The sequence below is a fragment of the Engystomops pustulosus genome, chromosome 2 (genome assembly GCF_040894005.1).
Source record: "Engystomops pustulosus chromosome 2, aEngPut4.maternal, whole genome shotgun sequence".
NCBI lineage: Eukaryota > Metazoa > Chordata > Amphibia > Anura > Leptodactylidae > Engystomops > Engystomops pustulosus.
In genome coordinates this window covers 119,030,061-119,050,575 of record NC_092412.1, presented here as the reverse complement: position 1 = coordinate 119,050,575, position 20,515 = coordinate 119,030,061, and the positions used below count along the sequence as shown (strand labels likewise).

The window sequence follows — 20,515 nt, the reverse complement described above, 5'->3', positions numbered from 1 at the left end:
GGGGTGTATATTAATTGATGGAGCCTGGGGGGGGGTGTATATTAATTAATGGAGTCTGGGGCGGGAGGTTGTCCGCCGCTGCATGGAGAGGGCTCGCGGGCCGAGCCCTCTCCATAGCCGGTAAGTCTTTGCTGCATATTGCAGCAAAGGCTTACCGGTAACACCCGCGATCGGTGCTACCACCGATCGCGGGTGCTTTCACCGCGATTGCCGCCGGCAATGCTGCCGGAGGCTTCAAAAAGATGGCGCCGCATGGGCGCCGCCATCTTGGCGCGGATCTTCGCTCCCCGATGACGTCACGGGGAGCGGTGATCCGTTGCCATGACAGCATCGGGTCTCACGAAGGCCCGAAGCTGTCTCGTTTTAACCCATTCATTACAATGTGCTATCAGCACATTGTAATGAATGAGGAGTAAAATCCCCATATACTGCCATATTGCAGTATGGCAGTATATGGTAGGATCAATCAGACAACCTAGGGTTAAAGTACCCTAGGGAGTCTGAAAAATAGTTAAAGTAAAAGTAAAAAAAAGTTTAAAAAAAAAAAATTATATTAAAAAAACCTAAAAATTCAAATCACCCCCCTTTCCCTAGAACTGATATTAATATTAATAAACAGTAAAAATCATAAACACATCAGGTATCACCGCGTCTGAAAATGTCCGATCTATCAAAATATAATAACGGTTTTTCACTGCGTTTAACCCCGTAACGGAAAATAGCGTCCAAAGTCAAAAATGACATTTTTTTGCCATTTTGGAAAATATAAAAAAATTAATAAAAAGTGATCAAAAGGTAGCACAGTCCAAACAATGATAGCAATGAAAACGCCATCAAAAGTCACAAAAAATGACACCACCCACAGCTCTGTACACCAAAGTATGAAAAAGTTATTAGCACCAGAAGATGGCAAAATAAAAAAAAAAATTTGTACAGGAGGTTTTAATTTTTTTAAATGTATGAAAACATTATAAAACCTGTACAAATGTGGTATCCCTGTGATCGTAGCAACCCGAAGAATAAAGTAGACCTGTCATTTGGGGCACACAGTGAAAGCCGTAAAATCCAAGCCCACAAGAAAACGTCGCAAATGTGTTTTTTCACCATTTTCACTGCATTTGGAATTTTTTTCCCGCTTCCCTGTACGCGCCATGGAATATTAAATACCGTTACTACGAAGTGCAATTTGTTACGTAGAAAATAAGCCATCACAGAGCTCTTTATGTGGAAAAATAAAAAAGTTATAGATTTTTGAAGGTGGGGTGTGAAAAATGGAAGTGAAAAAACTAAAAAAGGCCAAGTCGTTAAGGGGTTAATCAATGGAGGCTGGGGGGGTTGTATATTAATTAATGGAGCATGGCTGGGGGAGTATATTAAATAATGGAGGCTGGGGTGTGTGTGTGTATATTATTTAATGGAGCCTGGGGGGGGGGGGTGTATATTAGTTAATGCAGTATGGGGGGTATATTATTTAATGGCACCTGGGGGGGTTGTATATTAATTAATGGAGCCTGAAGGATATATTAATATTAATTACTGTATTCTGGCTGGGGGGGGGTATATTAATTAATGGAGCCTGGCTGAGGGTGTATGTTAATTAATGGAGCCTGGGGGGATATATATTACTTAATGGAGCCTAGGGGGCTGTATATTAATGGAGCCTCGGGGGCTGTATATTAATATTGGTATCCTAAGGTTCTGCGTTTGTAATGCCACCACATGAGTTCACTGCTAAGGGGCCCAGTGAGGCACTGTCGCCCAGGGGCCCACTGAAACCTGGAGCCGGCCCTGATGCAGCTACAACCCAAATTATAGATAGGTCATATTCCTGTCCCGGTTTGTGGCACGACCACATATTGCCCTATGAAAAGAGGAGGGGTGATTCAAGAAAAAGGTGGGTGATCCAAATGTTTATGGTTATTTAATTCTATTTATTTATTTCTTTTTTTTTTTACTTTACTTATTTTTCTGTTTTTCAGACCTCCTAGCGTAACCCTAGGTTGTCTGATTGATCCTACCATATACTACAGTATGACAGTATATGGGGAAGCTATACAGCCCATCATAGCAACAGATTGTTACTCCCCAATGATGTCACATGGAGTGATGATCGAATCCAAGATGGTGGCACGTTGGCTGGCGGCGATCACAGGTGTTACCGGTGGGTGTTTGCTGCATATTACAGCAAACACCCACCGGTAACACCTGTGATCGCCGCCAGCCAACGTGCCACCAATGGATCTCTGAAGATCACCTCTGGGATGTGGGGACCTACAAGTAGGGTGGCAAGTCTAGTGAGGTTGTGTGGAGAAGATGTATCTGAGAAAAACAGGACAATCCCGTTCCTCCCTCACACCCTGCACTGGTGTATCAAGCCGTATCCTACTTTTTTTTTTTTTTTTGTCGCGCTTTTAAACACATCCAAAACATAAGTGGGAGGGGCTTGGTCGAAAGGCATATGCGTTTTAGATGCGTTTAAAAATGCCATGCGTGAAACCGCCCCCAGTCTCCATAAGTCCAGACACACATTTCCCCTGGAAGCTTGGAAACCCCGCCTCTTCCCGTGACATCATCAGTAGCGCGAGTGACTCGGCCAGATCCGCCCTATATAAAGCTCTCGCCCGCCTTTCTCTGTCTCATTCCGCGGCTTCCAAAGAGAAGGTAAACGCTAGTTTAGTGTGATCTCAGGCGGATAGATAGGGGGACTGCTGCCTGCACCGGGCGCTTGTACGGTTAGAAGCTGCACGTTTGATGGGCATTAGTCACGTGCAGCCAGTTTAGTGGTCACGAGCGGGTTGTTTCCCTCGTGGATTGTAGCGATGAGGCCTGGCAGATGTCACGCCTGGGAATGGCGCTGTACGGGCATGTGGGTGCACGTAAGCCGGTTCAGACTATATCAGCTTTGCATTGTCCCGGGGATCTAGAGGGCATGGTGGCAGCGTGTCTTCGGAGCAGATATATGGTAGTGGTCCTAGCACATGTTGAGGCTGGGGACTTCTCTCTGCCTATCTATGCATCTTCCTTTTTGGTGTAAAATGGAGGCTGTTATGTCTGACAAACTATTGGAGCAGATAACTATATTCCTCCTGGAATGAGTGCAGTGTCCATGACTCCAGAACAGAGCTTGACTGTGTGTCATCTCCTATTCTCCTTTCATATTGCAGCTCCTGTCATTACTTTGAGGGTGTGTTGTGTGCCAAAATGCTGCATGTGAACACAACCAAAGGGTTCATGCAAATGGTGCCCGTGAGCTAGCCACAAAAAAAAGCTCATGGCTGCCATATACCAAAGTGCAGGTTGGGCCAACCTGTAAAGAGCAGGTGCTGTTCTTCCCCTGTCATACAGTATGGCTGCTCAGATCCCTTTGGAAAGACGAGAAATAAGGAGTGCTCGCCCCTTGTTCAGCAGGCACACATTTGGCCACAGAGCCTAAAAGAAGATTCAGATTGGCTCCTCAATACACTTTGCCCTCTCACACATCTGCTTCATGCACCTGAAGTTGTAACTGGGGCTCTGGAGTTGGTAAGCCAATTTCCCTAACTCCAATGCTCATTCATGGGTATGTTCTAGTGATAAATTTACACTAAGATGTATTTTTATCACTGATATAATAAACCTAGTTATTTAAGTAGAACCTAAATATGTATTGGAATACGACCTCAAAACTCTTAATTATGAAAATCAATAGAAGGGAGAAGTTAAGAACAGGCTAAATATTAGCCTCACATCAGATTATAAAATTTTCAATACATTTTTGTTCATTAGCTTCCCTCAGATCCTCCTCAAAGATGACTTCAAGTTGTGCTAGAGAACATTACACTTGGGTTAGAGGAATTATTCAATCACAGAAAGTTGTGCTGCTAGTGCTAACCATTGAGGGGACCCACCCATGGAACATAAGAATGGAGCAATGGTGTACCCCAGTTGCACCCAAGATGGCTGGAGCAGCCAGTCGTTTATGCCCCGGCTTCTCTGCTCATCTGATGCTGACAGATAGCAGAGTGCTGTACTCTGTAATCTTCGTCAGTGCCATAGAGATGAATGGAGCAGGCCTCACATGCAAGACTGGCTGCTCTTGAGCTAGGATTTAAGTATAACGGATCTCCATTTTTGTGATCCATGGGGGTCCCATCTCTGAGATCCCTACTAATTGTAATGTTTTTGGAGTCCAAGTTGGGATTTTTCTGACTCCAGAGCCCTGACAAGAAGCTGAGATTCTCCAGTGTCCTGTTAGAATACTGATGGTCAACCAGTTAAACTTGCTATTTTCATGTGTGGTATTAGGGAGTGAAAGTTTTGTCATGAATAGGGATAGCAGTAGTTGTATACCTGTCTCAGTGTTGGTGCTCAATCTGTTCTCTAAACTGCTATACACAACGCCCACCAATAGTCCTCTGGCATTACAAGGGGTATAAATGCATCACTCCTTTGACAGCACTTGCTTTTATTGTTTGGCTTCTGTCTGGGCTCAAACCTGAAAGAAGTGCTGAGACTAAAACCTTCCTTTGCAACCCACAGCAACTTGACTTGTAGGTGTTGTGTTACTTGTAGGAAGGGACACTTAGAGATTGCCGGACACAGAGGAGAGGTTTTAACATTGCAGACTGTAAAATCTTCTTTGTTTCTTTGTAGGTACTGTTGCGGCTTATGGAATCACATGGGGTAAGTGACTTTTTATTTCTAGTGATTATGGAAAGTATTGTCTAAAGATGGAACTCTGGTTAGGACTTTGCTACCTTCAGACCCCCCCCAACACAAATGTGTTAAATATCAGCTACCTCTGCTAGATACTAAGTTGTCTGCGATGGTGCTGATTGCAGCAACCATTCATTGCAAAAAGTTTTTTTTCATGGCATAGTCCCCAGTCAGACCAAATATTTGGGCACATGGAATCATGTATTGATCACACATTTGGGAACTTGTAAACAATGGGTGTGGAGCCAAAAGCAGCTGCAGGAGTAGTTATGTGCAGCTCTCATTATTTGGGTTGTAATTGCTTAGCTTTAAGAGCACTTTCATGGAATTTTGGAAAAATTATAGACAGATTTTGGCATTTCTGTTAAAACTGTCTAGCTGAGACCTAATGCATAAGAAATCCCTCTTGACTGTTCTGATGAATTTCCAAAGTTCAACTGCTCAATGATGGACACCACTTTTCTATATCATGCATGCGGAGGTGAATACAATTTTTTTTTGTGTACACTATGAAGGACACCTTCTCCAAATTGTGTTGATATGACTCCAGAATTCTCTAAATAAAGGCTAGATTTTACCTGGATTATAATAGTTGCTGTAGGCCCTACCCCAGCAAAGGTGTAACTTGTGTCCTTGTGCTGTCCACAAGTGCCCCATAGTGGGTTGAATAATGTTGATGTGCAGTAGGCCAATGCCTGCACCTGAGCAAGTCCTCAGTGTAACTGGCTTTATGATGTATAAAGGTTCTGAGGTCTATCCCGATGGGGTGTTGCAGTATACCCATATCGTTGGAAACGCCTCAAAGATGAAGCTTGCAGTTTTCTATACCTGCTAAGTATCCTATTAGTAGGTGAATATCTGCATAACATACTACATTTCGTGCCTTTTTTTATATATATATATGACCCCCCCCCCACCCCATTGGTCTTGTGTAGCTCTACACTACATAACATTATTAAAATGTGCTAAACTAAATATTACCATCTTGCAGGAATACTTGGGCCAAGGACTGTATTGATCTTTAAGGTGAGTTGATGGGCAGTTCTCCCACGCACTGTATGGTATCGGCACTCAATGGCTTTTCTTCCTATTGGAGTGTTTTTTTAAACAGTGCAACAATAAATCAGTGGCATCGTTGGTTTGCAGGCCTTCTGTGTCTGTAGACTTGGTTCTAATACTGAGACAGTGTTTCATTGTAACTTTGCTTTCAAGCTATATTTAACTGCACAGATTAACTTAATAGAGACAGGTCTAATCCTGCCTGTTGGTGGCTTGGACAATCTGTATTAAGTGTTATGGCAGTGCTGTTTTGCAGCCTGAGTAATGCACTTGTTATTGTGTAAGTAGACTTGTTGAACCAAGCCACTTTGGTCTTTAGCAAAACTATCAGAATGCTAAATGTGTTCTGTTGTCAGGATGAGATTACTGCTGCTCCTAAGTCTCCAGGCACATGAACATTGCTGGGAATGCTTGTGCTAGCCTTTTTGTTTTTGCTACCACACATACTTGTGGAAAGCGTGGCTATGGCACGAGCCGGCAATTGTTCCAAGCAACTAATAGAACCAGCTATCTGTTGGTTTGCAGATTGCTGTGGTTACAAAGCTGCAGCATGCTTTTCCTTCATAAAGGGGTCTTTGTCTAAACTTATCATAGAACAAGTAGTGTGGTCTTCACCGGTGGAAATATTTCCATGTGATGAATTGCTCAGCAGTGCACAACCTGTGACGGAAATCTACCAACAAAGTCCATCATAAACCAGGGAGACTTAATCATAGATCCCGGCACTGACTGTAGTACTCTTATTTATTATCCACGGCTTGTACAAATGAGCCAGTTACTGTGCAGAAGCATTCACCCTTGGCCATGTTGAAATACTGCAGGCAGTAGGAGTATTGTATAACAGCCTGTGAAGCTGTAGCTCAGGGGCCTCCAGAGCCCTTCTAGCCCATTAATGTAAGTTTTTTTTTTTTTTTTTTTTTCTTTTTCGGGGCCATGAATAACAAATACGTTTACCAGTCACTGTACCAGGTATCCATGGTTTATCATGCTTGATTATGATGGTAGATTTCCTTTTAAGATTTTAAATCTGAAGGAAGTCTAATACTTCTATGTATTGTTCCTAAACTAAAAATGCTGTAGACCATGCTGGTGTTCATGTTTGCTGCATCCTTGCTAAATATGAACAGCTCATTTACCTGTCACTTTATACCCCCTTTCCTTTAGGTGTGAATGGCTGAATTTGTCATGGCAGTGATCTGTAACCTATTATGGGAGAAAGTCCCTTGACCTGGTAAGGCTGAAACTGTTGAAGCACTGTAGTATTCTCCCCCCCCCCCCCCCCCCAAAGGCCCCCATAATCCTCTCCCCAGCAGCTTATTGGCTTATGCCAAAAAAAATTGTTGCAGGAGTTTGTTTAAAACGATCCAACTTCTTACAAATAAGAGGTCAGATCCACGTATCTTGTGAGCAGTAGTCTGCTGTATTCATGAGGGGGGTCAGCCAACACACCCCCTCCACGCCCCTGTAAGAATAGCCAGCAGTGCATATATTGTGCAATCGCTGCTGGCTCTCTGCGATGCGGGTGTTCCGTGCTTATTCAGAGCCGGCCAAATGTTATGTTCGTCCGGCGCTGTGAATAAGCCCCTCTAGCCGCATCGCAGAGAGCCAGCAGCGATTGCACACTATATGCACTACTGCTGGCTATTCTTTCAGGTCCCCGCTGACAGGGGTGTCTGCCGGCCCCCTCATAAATACAGCTGTATGCTGCTCACAAAATACAAGGATCCGACCTCTTATTTGGTAAGAGGTTTTAAACAAACTCCTGCAACATAAATTTTATTTTTTTTGGGGGGGTGACAGGTCCTCTTTTATATTTGCTACCTGCATGTTTTAGAAGTTTTTGGGTTTTTTTGGAGCACTTTCTCTTTATAGGTTGGCCTCTTTCTAGGTTCAAACCTGATAGAAGTGCTGAGACTAAAACCTTCCTTTGCAACCCACAACTACTTGACTTGTAGTAGTTGTGTTACTTGTAGGAAGGGACAGCAACCCGCTCATTTAAGTCAAGCAACATGCATTTTTCTGTCTGTAGGAGTTGGCATAGTTTGTTTGCAGACCTATTTCTGGTAACTTGAGGAGAAATATTGAAATCATAGGTCAGCATTAAAATAAACCGCTTGTCAAATGATCCATACATGCAGTATTATAGTTGCCCTATAAAGGTTGCAATCTATGTTCATAGTGAGTGACATCATAGTCTTGGATAAATGGTTTCTGAAGGAAAAGCTTGTTACAGCTTGATTTTTCTTCTCATTTAACCTGCTGTAATCTCGGTACTTCTCTTCAATGCAGGTTTAAGAGCATTAATGGACAGTGGCTTTGCAAGGCAAGAACTGCATTGGTCTGAGGTGAGTTGGTCAGTTCTCTCATGCACTGTATGGTATCTGCACTCAATGGCTTTTCCTATTGGGTGTTCATTAAACAGTGCAACACTAAATCAGCACATGGCATTGAGGTTTCAGGCTTTCTGTCTGTTAAACTGGCTTTCAGGCTGAGACAATGTAACATACTGGTTTTTGTTGCTCCTAGATTTTATCTGCCAGTGTATGCTTTTTCAAACGCCATATGGCTAAGACATGGGGAGAAGTTGCACACTTGACACATTATGAGTTGTAGGCAAAGTCTGTCCCCTCCAGGTATAGATAAAATGTGCTGGTGGTGACCTGGATCCTCTTGTGGATAAAATCCCTTGTTCCAATTTAAACACTGGTATAGCAAGTTCCTGTTGAGGATTTGCTTCAATTTAATGTTCTTATGGGCAACTTTATATGCTGCAAAGTGCTCTGCTGGTAACCACCTTGAGGCTGCGTTCAGAATCTGTTTTATAGTGAAGCTATAGTGATTTTACCAAATTATGTGATGTCTATTGTTCTGTTCATCCATTACACCCCTCAGAGTTGTGGCATTTTCTGTTCCTGAAGTGTTTGCCCTCTTAACCTCTAGTGAGAGATTGTCAGAGGCTAATATGTTGATCTATGCCCTCGGGCTGAGGCCAGTTAGCTTGGCCGCCAATCCCATGATGCCTTGTATTTACTGCCAAATTACTTTTAGAACATTTAGTTTCCCTTAAGTAAATCTACTGATCACTGCACAGTACATACATGATGTATATAGTTAGCAGATTCCATCACATGGTGGAACATGTAACAAGAGGAAGAATGAGGTGCAGAAAGACAGTTCTGTGGCATCAGACTTGTATGGAAAGACTGAGGCACAAGGGAGGTCTTGTACCTCTCTATGTGCAGGAGACATCTATCTTGTCTAACACATCTAGCCCAGTTATATACACACAGAACCCTATCACATGACCTCCTCTGTGAGCAGGGAGCAGCAGCTCCTCCCAGGAGTCCATAGTTTGTAGACTTGTTTATAGATATCAGGGCTTGCTATATCTTTCCATTCCATCTTTGCAGCAGATGCATTGTATGCTGGTCATATGACGACAACTATGCTCCATCCACCATTGTCAATGGGCGTAATTGGCATATACCAAAAAATGGTATGCCTGGGTGGGCATACCACTGTGTACTGGAGAGGTGATGACTCCATAGAAAATAGCAACTAAACTTTTTTTTTTTCCCTTGTAGGTGTTCATGCTTAACTGTGGTGTGCAAGGTGCAGATTAGTTGCTGGTGTAGATCATGCCCCATGAGCTTGTAGGTAGGTATCTCTAGCACTTGGGATTTTTTTTTTCAAGGGCAAAACCACTTTGTAAAACTGACTGTTCTGATGATTTTTCTATGTTCAACTGCTCTGACTGCAAGTGACTGACAAGATTTTTCTGAACAGTTTACCTAATGAGTATATAAACATCTGATTTTCTTGCTTTATCTAATATACTGTATTCTGTTTTAGGTACAAAGACTGGAGGTATGCAGTACTTATCTTTGCAAGATCATGTGTTGTCCAGCGCTGGCAGGTGAATAGGCTTTTTATAATATATAGCAGTCAGAAGTGATGTGAATTGAGGTCTATCCCGATGGGGTGTTGTAGTATACTCATATCGTTGGAAACGCCTCAGAGATGAAGCTTGCAGTTCTTAAGACCTGTTAAGTCTCTGGTTAGTAGGTTAATGGCTGCATAACATACTTGAGTTGTTATAAACTTGTATTTCTAGAAGCCCTTTCATGGCTTTTGTAGCTCTGCCGTACATAACTTTAATGTGCTAAATTTATACTTTTCATATTACCATCTTGCAGGAATACTTGGGACAAGGACTGTATTGATCTTTGAGGTGAGTTGATGGGCAGTTCTCCCACGCACTGTATGGTATCGGCACTCAATGGCTTTTCTTCCTATTGGAGTGTTTTTTTTAAACAGTGCAACAATAAATCAGTGGCATCGTTGGTTTGCAGGCCTTCTGTGTCTGTAGACTTGGTTCTAATACTGAGACAGTGTTTCATTGCAACTTTGTTTTAGAAGCTGACGTGTCCAACTGCTTAGCCGATGATCTAAAGCAGTGATGGTGAACCTTTTGGAGATAGAGTGCCCAAGCTACAACTAAAATACACATATGTCGCAAAGTGCCAACATGACAATTTAAGCAGAAACTTGTTGCTTCTTCCTGTAGCACAGGTTTTAATTGTATTGTTCTCCCGAATTCACAAATACAATAGAAAGATGGTGAAATTTGGGTTGTAGCTTCCCTCCGGGGGCCCAGAGCAGGAGCTCTAATGACAATCCATCTCTACCCACATCTTCTTGCTCCTCCTATAGTACTGGCAGCCAAGGATGTTGCTTTAAAAAAAGCGCAGAGCATGGCACGTCCTGGGCTGTACTGGACCACAGAAGAAAGCCTAGCTGGCAAACTCTGTGTTGGGGTGAAGGCCTGGGTGCCCACAGAAAGGGCTCTGATTGCTACCTCTGGCACCCATGCCATAGGTTTGCCACCACTGATCTAAAGGATAGTCAAACCTCTGATGCCAGCTTCACCAAAATGGTCAGTCCTGTCTTCCTGGTCACTGTAGAAGTGCTTTAGATAACATTCCTTCCCAGTGCATTACTCTGTGCATGCTCAGGAGTGCAGCCTCTCAAACCATGAGTTGGTCTTGCTGATAATCCAGTACGCACTTTCGTAACTGATGGAAGCTTTCACTGGTGCAGGAGGCTGTGTAGTGCTTGGGGCATTTCAGAAGGCCTCACTACACGGTTTTCAGACACTTGAAAGAAATTTTAAAATTAGAACTTTGTAGATTTGTGGTGTCAGTCCATTTTCTCCAACTCTGCTGATATTGTCACACTGACTCCAGTCATCCTCAGGAGTGTATGTGCAATTTATTTTTTTTTCATGCTGCACATTCTTCTATCCTTTAAAGAAAAAAAACCTGGTCTAATCTTGGTACTTTTCCCCTTGCAGGCTTGAGGAGCATTTGTGAACAGAGGTTATGTTGGAATATCTTGACAAAGAACTGTCTTTCAGGTGAGTTGATGGTCAGTTCTCACACGCACTGTATGGTATCTGCACTCAATGGCTTTTCCTATTGGGTGTTCATTAAACAGTGCAACACTAAATCAGCATGTGGCATTGTTTGGTTTTCAGGCTGACTGTTAACCTTGTTTTCAGGCTGAGACAGTTTCAATATAGTATTTTAAATTTCCTAGTTAACGTTGTTTTTTTTTTTTTCTTGCAGATTTTTGGGAGTTACCAGTTATATCAGGTAAAGTTTCTCCTAGATCACTGTAGCCTTGTAGTGCAAAACTGATAAAAGAATATTGGTCATTACCAAAGCAGCTATAACTGTTGGTTTGTAGTTTGCTGTGGACATGGCCATAAAGCAAAGCTTGAGAAGGCTTGTGTAAATGCTGCAGTTGCAGCACAATGCCTTCTGAAGGACAAGCATGCTGCAGCCTTTGTTTTTTTTTTTTTTTGTTTTTTTTTCTCTTGCCAATGGTGATCTGCTCTAATCCCTTTACTTCTCTCTTCTTGCAGGCTTAGACTGAATTGAAGGTAAAAACGAAGGAATCATCTGTAGTGGTCACTTCAAAGAGGGCTTTTCTGGCAGTTAACCAGTTGCTCTTACGCTGTGACCAATATTATAATCCTCTACAGGATACTGTGGGCACTACATGTGTGTACTATGGTCTATTATAGAGGAGATAATCTGCAGAAACAACAAGTCATTGTTTTGTATTTTTAGCTATAAACTTGCTCTATCATCCATGCATTTATAGAATTTTCCTTTCCATCTAGAGTAATGGCAGTTTACCCAAGATTACTTGATGTCAATTCTGAATCAACAATAAAGTTACAATGTGAAATGTTCAATTTTGTGTAGTTTTTTTTTTTCTACATTGATATGTATATAATTTGGGAAATGTACCATTTGCATTAACAAGCCAACTGTTGCAATGCCTGTGGAGTGAATTGATATCTTAAAGCACAAAACAGTGGACAAGGCACCAGGCATAACTCTTGCCTAATATTCCAAAAATGTGAAAGGCTAACAAGCTCACACTCCACAATTCTGGGTCACATGTATGCAGATATTTCTGCTACATGAAATGACTTCATTAAAAGTGCATAAATTGTCACTAGAACTTGTAGAGAACCCGTCATGCAAAATAACCCCCCTTAACTAAATATATTTTCATAAACTGCCATTAGAGAGCATTGCCTCTATCCCTTCATTGTCCCACTACATGCCTGTAAACCTAAGCAATGAGGTCCTAAAGCTGTATGCAAATGACCTGTGAAATGAGCATATTCAAGCTGTCCACCTTATTCATGAGTGGGAGGCACAGCCACACCCCCAGTGCATGACTGACAGCCTGTATAATGGAGTGAGGCTGTATAATGTGCTTGCTGGTGGCCACACCCCCTGCAGCCTGTGTGTGTGTGTATAGGAGAGATGCAGCAGCTCCAGCTGCTTCAAACTTTAAAGCAAAGCACACCCTCATTTTGCAGTGCTCAGCTTCTGTCCACTCAAGGGTTGACTGAAGGTTTTGGGAAGAAATTTTTTTTTTTTTTTCCCTCGGCCAAAGGGCATAATAGTACTCTTATATTTGACATTTGCACATGGGTGCATGGCATCACCTGCACAATGCTAGCATCCACAAGTGTTGGCGTGCAAACAATGACAGAAAGCGACGGACTGGCAGACTATATACACAAGGGGGCTGGAAGGCTACACACTGGGAGGGCAGGGAGCTGCCTGGCTATATACTGGGGAAGAGGGGGACTGGCAGGTTATATACTGGCTGGAGACTGACCAATGCATTTCCCACCCTAGCCTTATGCTCAACTCAATAGGTTTTCCAAGTTGTTAAAATTAGGTACCCTGGCTTGTACTCAAGTATATACGGTAACAATGGGGGGCTCTGTCGAATGTCGTGTCAGAATGGATCATTGCCACAATTTTTCATTATCAATTGGTGTTCCTAAGGTATTTTTGTTACAATGGGTTAGTGACAATGGAGTTTTTTGATGTCAAAGGGCCACTGATGTCCTAAAAGGCCATTTATGCATCCATTGTTTGTGATAAAGAGAATGGGTCCTTGTTAGAGGTCATCTTAACATTTGATTTGATGCATTATGAACCAAACATACCTTGAGAATTCTGTAGCTAAACTGATGCAGGATCATATCTTAAATCCCTGAGCTGAGTTACATAACATTATGACAATGAAGCTCTGTCGCTTTTATGGCTACTTCAGTGCTTGGTTCAGCACTTCTCCTAGCACAGTGGTGGTGAACCTATGGCACAGGTACCAGAGGTGGCACTCGGATCCCTCTCTGTGGGCACCCAGGCTATCACCTAGGTCCCCATTTAGGACTCAATACCTTCTCCTGCAGTCACAGGCAGCCCAGTACATGCCACGTTCAGCGCTATTTTAAAGTGACTAGAAGTGCAGGAGGAGCAAGGAGGTTCTGACAGCGCTGGATTATCATTGTAGACCCTTCTCCAGACCTGTGATTGATCCTGTTAAGGGGCCTTAGAGGGGAAACTACAACAATCCGAATTTCTTTCTACTGTATTAATGTTCTCGGGACGCCAATACGTTTGAAACCTGTGAGTTACTTTAGTTACTTTAAATAGGCATTTGGCACTTTGTGGAAAGATATGTGGCTTTTGCTTGTAGTTTGGGCACTCAGTCCCCAAAAGGTTCGCCATCACTGTCCTAGCACAAGTCTTTCACTGCAGGAGAGGATGTAATCCATTGCTTGTGCCTGAAGGAAGAATAATCAATGGCTGCACCATCCCCCAGCTGCTGTGTATAAATGATCCAGCTCAGGTTGATTAGTCATGTCTTGATTAACCTCCATTTAATTACAAGCTCCATGTCTAATGCGTTTAAAAAAAGTAAAAAAAAAAATTATAATAAAAAACCTAAAAATTCAAATCGCCCCCTTTCCCTAGAACTGACGTAAATATAAATAAACAGTAAAAATCAAACACATTATGGACGCATCCGAAAATGCCTAATCTATCAAAATATTAACGGCTTTTCAATGCGTTTAACCACGTAACGGAAAATAGCGCCCAAAGTTGAAAATGGCACTTTTTTGCCATTTTGAAAAATATTAAACCTATAAAAAGTGAAAAGGTCGTACAGTCCTAAAAATGATATAATTGAAAATATTATCAAATGTTGCAAAAAATTACACCACCCACAGCTCCACACAACAAAGTATAAAAAAAGTTATTAGCTCCAGAAGATGGCAAAAGTAAAAAGGTTTTAAGGAGGTTTTAATTTTTGTAAATGTATGAAAACATTATAAAACCTATACAAATTTGGTATCCCCGTAATCGTACCAACCCAAAGAATAAAGCAGACATGTCATTTGGGGCACTCAGTGAAAGCCGTAATATACAAGCCCACAAAATGGCGCAAATGTGTTTTTTCACCATTTTCACTGCATTTGGAATTTTTTCCCGCTTCCCAGTACATGGCATGGAATATTCAATACCATCACTATGAAGTGCAATTTGTTACGCAGAAAACAAGCCGTCACACAGCTCTTTACATGTAAAAATAAAATAGGTATAGAAGGTGGGGAGTGAAAAATGGAAATGAAAAAACATGCTATTCTAGCTGCTAGAGTGACACAAGCCTGGCAGACAAAATCCTATCTCCCACCAGTCTACCACCATATTTATAATCTTTTTTTTTTTCATTTACTAGCTTTATACAAAATGTTTTAGTGACAATGTTCAAAATTCCAACAATCAGAGGTTATTAATAGCCAATATAATATGAGTGAAGCAAGGAGCAATGGTGTCACATTTTACATACTCATGTTTCAAGCACTATTTCACACTAAGGTTTTTGTCACCAAAGTGACATTTATGTAATCAATGCAACATTGTTAGTATAAGGATTAGTTAGAAATCCCTTTTTGAAGTCTTTGCAACTGCATTCTTATGTTTCAGTATAATACTTTGTTTTAGGGATCCAACCACTCATCTTTTACCCACTTTTATGGGTAATGATATTGTTATCTAAGTAAAGGGAACTAAGCTCACACATACATTCAGAACAGATGTAGTAGGTTTGCTGGGAGACCAGCGTAATGCAACTGAATGAGGTCTTTGTTCACATACGGCAGGAAAATGTACATGTAATAGTGATCAGGCACACTTATATAGTCGCATATTCTTCACAGGAATACCCATGAATTACAATGATGTGAATCGCCTTGCTATTTGGGACGCAAATTGTGTTTGATTATTTAACTTTATTTACATTCTATGGAACTTTTGGGTTTTTTAAAAAATGTTTTAAACTTTTTAATACATTTTTATATGCCCCCTAGTGGTCTTCAACCCTAGGGGGTCTGATTGCTTATATAATACAATACTTCTGTATTACACTTTAGAGGACATTTACTGGATCTGCCACATGCCATGGGAGGGATCTGGATCACAAATCCAATTTCTAAAGGGATCAAGAAGCAGCAGGACCAATTGGCCCACCTGCCCCTGCTCATCATTATGTTTTGGTAATAAAAAGGACATTTCACGTCCTATAATGAAGTTTACTGTGTTTTAAAAAAAAAATAAAAATAAAAACATGCAAACATTTTATAAAGCACTGGTAAAAAAAAACACCACAAACGTACCAGAAGAAAATGCCCAAAAACACAAAACGCTTACAAAGATTTATGTGCCAAGCTGGTTCTTAAGAATGCTGGGTTTCAATCCCTGTTGCGGCTGTAATTATTACAATTTGTAGATGTGCCAGAGCATTCATTACTCACATGGGAGACCAGAATGATTTACTGTAGAAACCATTGTACAGCATTTTAATCTGCCTTACACAAGAGGACAGCCCAGGAAAAAAATATTTACAAGTGATTCTTTTTTACAGAGAAAAATTCTTCAAAAATATCTCATCAACACTAAGTCGAAATGGAAGATGAGAGCAAAAAAAAAACAGAACAAAAGCCCTTCATTATGGAAAGAGAAACCTGAATAGTTTTTATTTTCCCTAAAGAAGAAGAATAAATGTAATGATACATTTTCAGTCTAAAAATGTTTTAGCTCAGTGTCTTTCCTACAGCTGTGTGACGTGACATCACTTGCAGAGTCTTTATAAAGCGATGAGTCACTGAGAAGACCCTGAGGCAAACTGGTTCCAAGCTGGATGCAAATATATCATCAGCAATGCTTTATAAAGTAGAGTTTCTAGCAGATCTTTGCAGGTTGGAAAAAAGATCATACACCATTGTGAATAACTACTGCACTTTGGTCACAACAAAAGGTCCATTATTGTATTTTGTCCTAAAGTGACAAAGTATAGTGGAATGCAAAACACTATAGCCCACATTTACTTAAACCAGTGCAGTTTTTCTGTGTAGTGTGCAGAGAGCACCAGATTCATGAATTGTGGCGCCTGTTCTTCATGAATCAGGTGCTCCCAGCACTGCATGAAACTTTTTTTGTGCACCTTTAACCCCTTAACGACTTGGCCTTTTTTTTTAGTTTTTTCACTTCCATTTTTCACTCACCACCTTCAGAAATCTATAACTTTTTTATTTTTCCACATAAAGAGCTCTGATGGCTTATTTTCTGCGTAACAAATTGCACTTCGTAGTGACGGTATTTAATATTCCATGCCGTGTACTGGGAAGCGGAAAAAAAAATTCCATAAGCAGTGAAAATGGTGAAAAAACACATTTGCGACGTTTTCTTGTGGGCTTGGATTTTACAGTTTTCACTGTGCACCCCAAATGACATGTCTGCTTTATTCTTTGGGTCAGTACGATTAGGGGGATACAAAACTTGTATAGGTTTTATAATGGTTTCATACTTTTAAAAAAAATTAAAACCTCCTGTACAAAATTTTTGGGGCGGATTTTGCCATCTTCTGGCGCCAATAACCTTTTCACACTTTGGTGTACGGAGTTGTGGGTGGTGTCGTTTTTTGCGACTTTTGATGGCGTTTGCATTGCTATAATTTTTAGGACTGTGCGACCTTTTGATCACTTTTTATTAATTTTTTTAGATTTTTCAAAATGGCAAAAAAATGCCATTTTCGACTATTTTCCATTACAGGGTTAAACGCAGTTAAAACTATATTTTGATAGATCGGGCATTTTTGGAAAACTGGTGCAAGGTCTTAAATAAATGTACAACAGTTTTTTCTTGCTTTTTTTTAATAGCCAATGATATTTATTGTAAACGTTCTACCCCTATGTGAACAGCTTTTTTCATAGACTCATTCACTATAACTGGAGAGTGATCTGAAATAGAAATAGGTGCGAGAGCATTTTATTCACAGTCTGTCATTTACCAGGCAGAGGTCTATTCTAGACACAGTCTCATAGGTATGCCTAAAACAGGAAAAGACCTTCTTGTCATGGAATAAGCTGCACCACAAGAAAATCCAACCCAGCTAGAGTATACCATCAGCCCAAACTATACCCAGGGTTAAAGAGGCCTAGCCAGATAATAACCCTGGTATACCCTGGGTTACGTGGCCTAGACCAGAGTACCCCCCCCCCCCCCTCGGTAATATTGTGATATACGCAACAATTACTTAATTTTTCTACATTTTATTGGGGATTCAGCTATGGTAAGCTAAATGAAAAACCTAAGTGTTTCCAAACACATAAGCATCACTTTCGTGCTTCATTCCATCATTGAGGTTTTCTGCTGCAGTTTTGTAGCACGTGTGGATCATAATGGTTGATAATGGGGAGAACATGTACTAAAGATGCTGCTTCTCATCATTTTGGACATCAAAAACTGCTTTATTTTTGAAAATCATTCATACGCTCACCGGCCACTTTATTAGGTACACCATGCTAGTAACGGGTTGGACCCCCTTTTGCATTCAGAACTGCCTCAATTCTTCATGGCATAGATTCAACAAGGTGCTGGAAGCATTCCTCAGAGATTTTGGTCCATATTGACATGATGGCATCACACAGTTGCCGCAGATTTGTCAGCTGCACATCCATGATGTGAATCTCCCGTTCCACCACATCCCAAAGATGCTCTATTGGATTGAGATCTGGTGACTGTGGAGGCCATTTGAGTACAGTGAACTCATTGTCATGTTCAAGAAACCAGTCTGAGATGATTCTAGCTTTATGACATGGCGCATTATCCTGCTGAAAGTAGCCATCAGATGTTGGGTACATTGTGGTCATAAAGGGATGGACATGGTCAGCAACAATACTCAGGTAGGCTGTGGCGTTGCAACGATGCTCAATTGGTACCAAGGAGCCCAAAGAGTGCCAAGAAAATATTCCCCACACCATGACACCACCACCAGCCTGAACCGTTGATACAAGGCAGGATGGATCCACGCTTTCATGTTGTTGACGCCAAATTCTGACCCTACCATCCGAATGTCGCAGCAGAAATTGAGACTCATCAGACCAGGCAACGTTTTTCCAATCTTCTACTGTCCAATTTCGATGAACTTGTGCAAATTGTAGCCTCAGTTTTCTGTTCCTAGCTGAAAGGAGTGGCACCCAGTGTGGTCTTCTGCTGCTGTAGCCCATCTGCCTCAAAGTTCGACGTACTGTGCGTTCAGAAATGCTCTTCTGCCTACCTTGGTTGTAACGGGTGGTGATTTCTATCAGCTCGAACCAGTCTGCCCATTCTCCTCTGACCTCTGGCATCAACAAGGCATTTCCGCCCACAGAACTGCCGCTCACTGGATGTTTTTTCTTTTTCGGACCATTCTCTGTAAACCCTAGAGATGGTTGTGTGTGAAAATCCCAGTAGATCAGCAGTTTCTGAAATACTCAGACCAGCCCTTCTGGCACCAACAACCATGCCACGTTCAAAGGCACTCAAATCACCTTTCTTCCCCATACTGATGCTCGGTTTGAACAGCAGGAGATTGTCTTGACCATGTCTACGTGCCTAAATGCACTGAGTTGCCGCCATGTGATTGGCTGATTAGAAATTAAGTGTTAACGAGCAGTTGGACAGGTGTACCTAATAAAGTGGCCGCTGAGTGTATATAGACATTCATATACAGACATTTCTTCAATTACGGAACATTTTCTTAAAAATATGTCCCTGTGTGAAGATAATTTCTCATAAATGGCACTATTTTGTCCCTTAGAATCAAGATAGTTGTCCTGTGATTTTTTACAGACATTGTGTTTATGTAAACACCCTTTAAATCAGTCCAATGTTAACACAATGTAAATACAACATTTGAGCATAATTAGCACAAGAGTGGGTGATTATGAACAATATAAAATATAACTTTTAATAAATCATATGATAAAAACAGTAAGTCTAGTGTCACATACCTATTCCTGGTTAGAATGACACCAATAGCAGAAGTAAAGTACTCCAAGGTATAACGGTTAGGCAACATCCAGGGAAAGCCACCTCAAAAAAGTAATAAGTAGTCTTACCGTGGTTCGGACGTAAAGTGCATCAACGGGCAGGAGATTGGGATACCAAGGGAGGGGGGGGGGCTATCCTTTCCCTATGTGGTCCCATATAGCTCCCGCCCTTACAGGGCAGTCCACAGCTGTCCCTGTTAGACTGACGCATGCCCCCTAAAATACGCCAACATCCCTGACGAGTTTCGTATCAACTCTTCAGAGGGAATTAAAGTGTACTAGTGCTTTTGCCGGCCGTGGTAAACAAGACTGGCATAAATTAAACACAATGTAGGCATGCAGAGAAACTTGACGGGATTGCGGTCAGCAAATGTCCCATAAAGAAGACTGCGGGTCTCCAGTCACGGTGGTGGACCAGGTGACCTCCTATGTGCATGCTTGGCGTATTTTAGGGGGCATGCGTCAGTCTAACAGGGACAGCGGTGGACTGCCCTTGTAAGGGCGGGAGCTATATGGGACCACATAGGGAAAGGATATCCTCCCCCCCTCCCTTGGTATCCCGAGTTGATGCAGTTTACGTCCGAACCACGGTAAGACTACTTATTACTTTTTTGAGGTGGCTTTCCCTGGATGTTGCATAACCGTTATACCTTGAAGTACTTTACTTCTGCTATTGGGGTCATTCTATCCAGGAATAGGTATTTGACACTAGACTTACTGTTTTTATCATATGATTTATTAAAAGTTATATTTTATATTATTCATACTCACCCCCTCTTGTGCTAATTTTGTTATAATTGACTGTGAGTAGATCTGGCTATTCAAGTTAACATTTGAGCATAGCCTAACATCCCGTTCACACTGTGTTTATGTGAATGCGGTGTAAACATAATGTTCACATTGAGTTTACATAAAAGGAGTCTAAGCATGTTCAAATAGCATTTACATAAACACGTTATACATGTTAACACAATGTAACCATGTTGTAAATAAATAGTGTCTGAATGC

At 41.5% G+C, this 20,515-nt stretch overlaps 1 long non-coding RNA gene and 7 other non-coding genes across 11 annotated transcripts; all 8 read left to right on the top strand.

Annotated features, from left to right (window-relative positions):
* The first annotated feature begins 2,559 nt into the window (after positions 1-2,559).
* Positions 2,560-12,016, top strand: LOC140118354 (uncharacterized). 4 transcript variants are annotated; one of them, XR_011853184.1, is made up of 12 exons: positions 2,560-2,661; positions 4,633-4,662; positions 5,687-5,721; positions 6,919-6,985; positions 8,044-8,099; positions 9,339-9,411; positions 9,607-9,670; positions 9,951-9,985; positions 11,108-11,170; positions 11,382-11,408; positions 11,681-11,698; positions 11,942-12,016. It is a non-coding gene; the product is annotated as an uncharacterized lncRNA (long non-coding RNA). The 4 variants fall into 4 exon arrangements; XR_011853181.1 differs by having other exon boundaries at positions 2,561-2,661; positions 11,681-12,016; XR_011853182.1 differs by lacking the exon at positions 2,560-2,661 and adding an exon at positions 2,846-2,866 and having other exon boundaries at positions 11,681-12,016.
* LOC140120099 (small nucleolar RNA SNORA40) lies at positions 4,434-4,562 on the top strand. Its single transcript, XR_011853530.1, has one exon. It is a non-coding gene; the product is annotated as a small nucleolar RNA SNORA40 (small nucleolar RNA).
* LOC140120091 (small nucleolar RNA SNORA18) lies at positions 5,441-5,566 on the top strand. Its single transcript, XR_011853521.1, has one exon. It is a non-coding gene; the product is annotated as a small nucleolar RNA SNORA18 (small nucleolar RNA).
* On the top strand, positions 5,746-5,883 carry LOC140120083 (small nucleolar RNA SNORA8). The gene has a single exon (XR_011853511.1). It is a non-coding gene; the product is annotated as a small nucleolar RNA SNORA8 (small nucleolar RNA).
* Positions 7,609-7,738, top strand: LOC140120098 (small nucleolar RNA SNORA40). Its single transcript, XR_011853529.1, has one exon. It is a non-coding gene; the product is annotated as a small nucleolar RNA SNORA40 (small nucleolar RNA).
* On the top strand, positions 8,121-8,253 carry LOC140120081 (small nucleolar RNA SNORA8). The gene has a single exon (XR_011853509.1). It is a non-coding gene; the product is annotated as a small nucleolar RNA SNORA8 (small nucleolar RNA).
* Positions 10,010-10,148, top strand: LOC140120084 (small nucleolar RNA SNORA8). Its single transcript, XR_011853512.1, has one exon. It is a non-coding gene; the product is annotated as a small nucleolar RNA SNORA8 (small nucleolar RNA).
* LOC140120082 (small nucleolar RNA SNORA8) lies at positions 11,195-11,326 on the top strand. The gene has a single exon (XR_011853510.1). It is a non-coding gene; the product is annotated as a small nucleolar RNA SNORA8 (small nucleolar RNA).
* Positions 12,017-20,515: the final 8,499 nt, after the last annotated feature.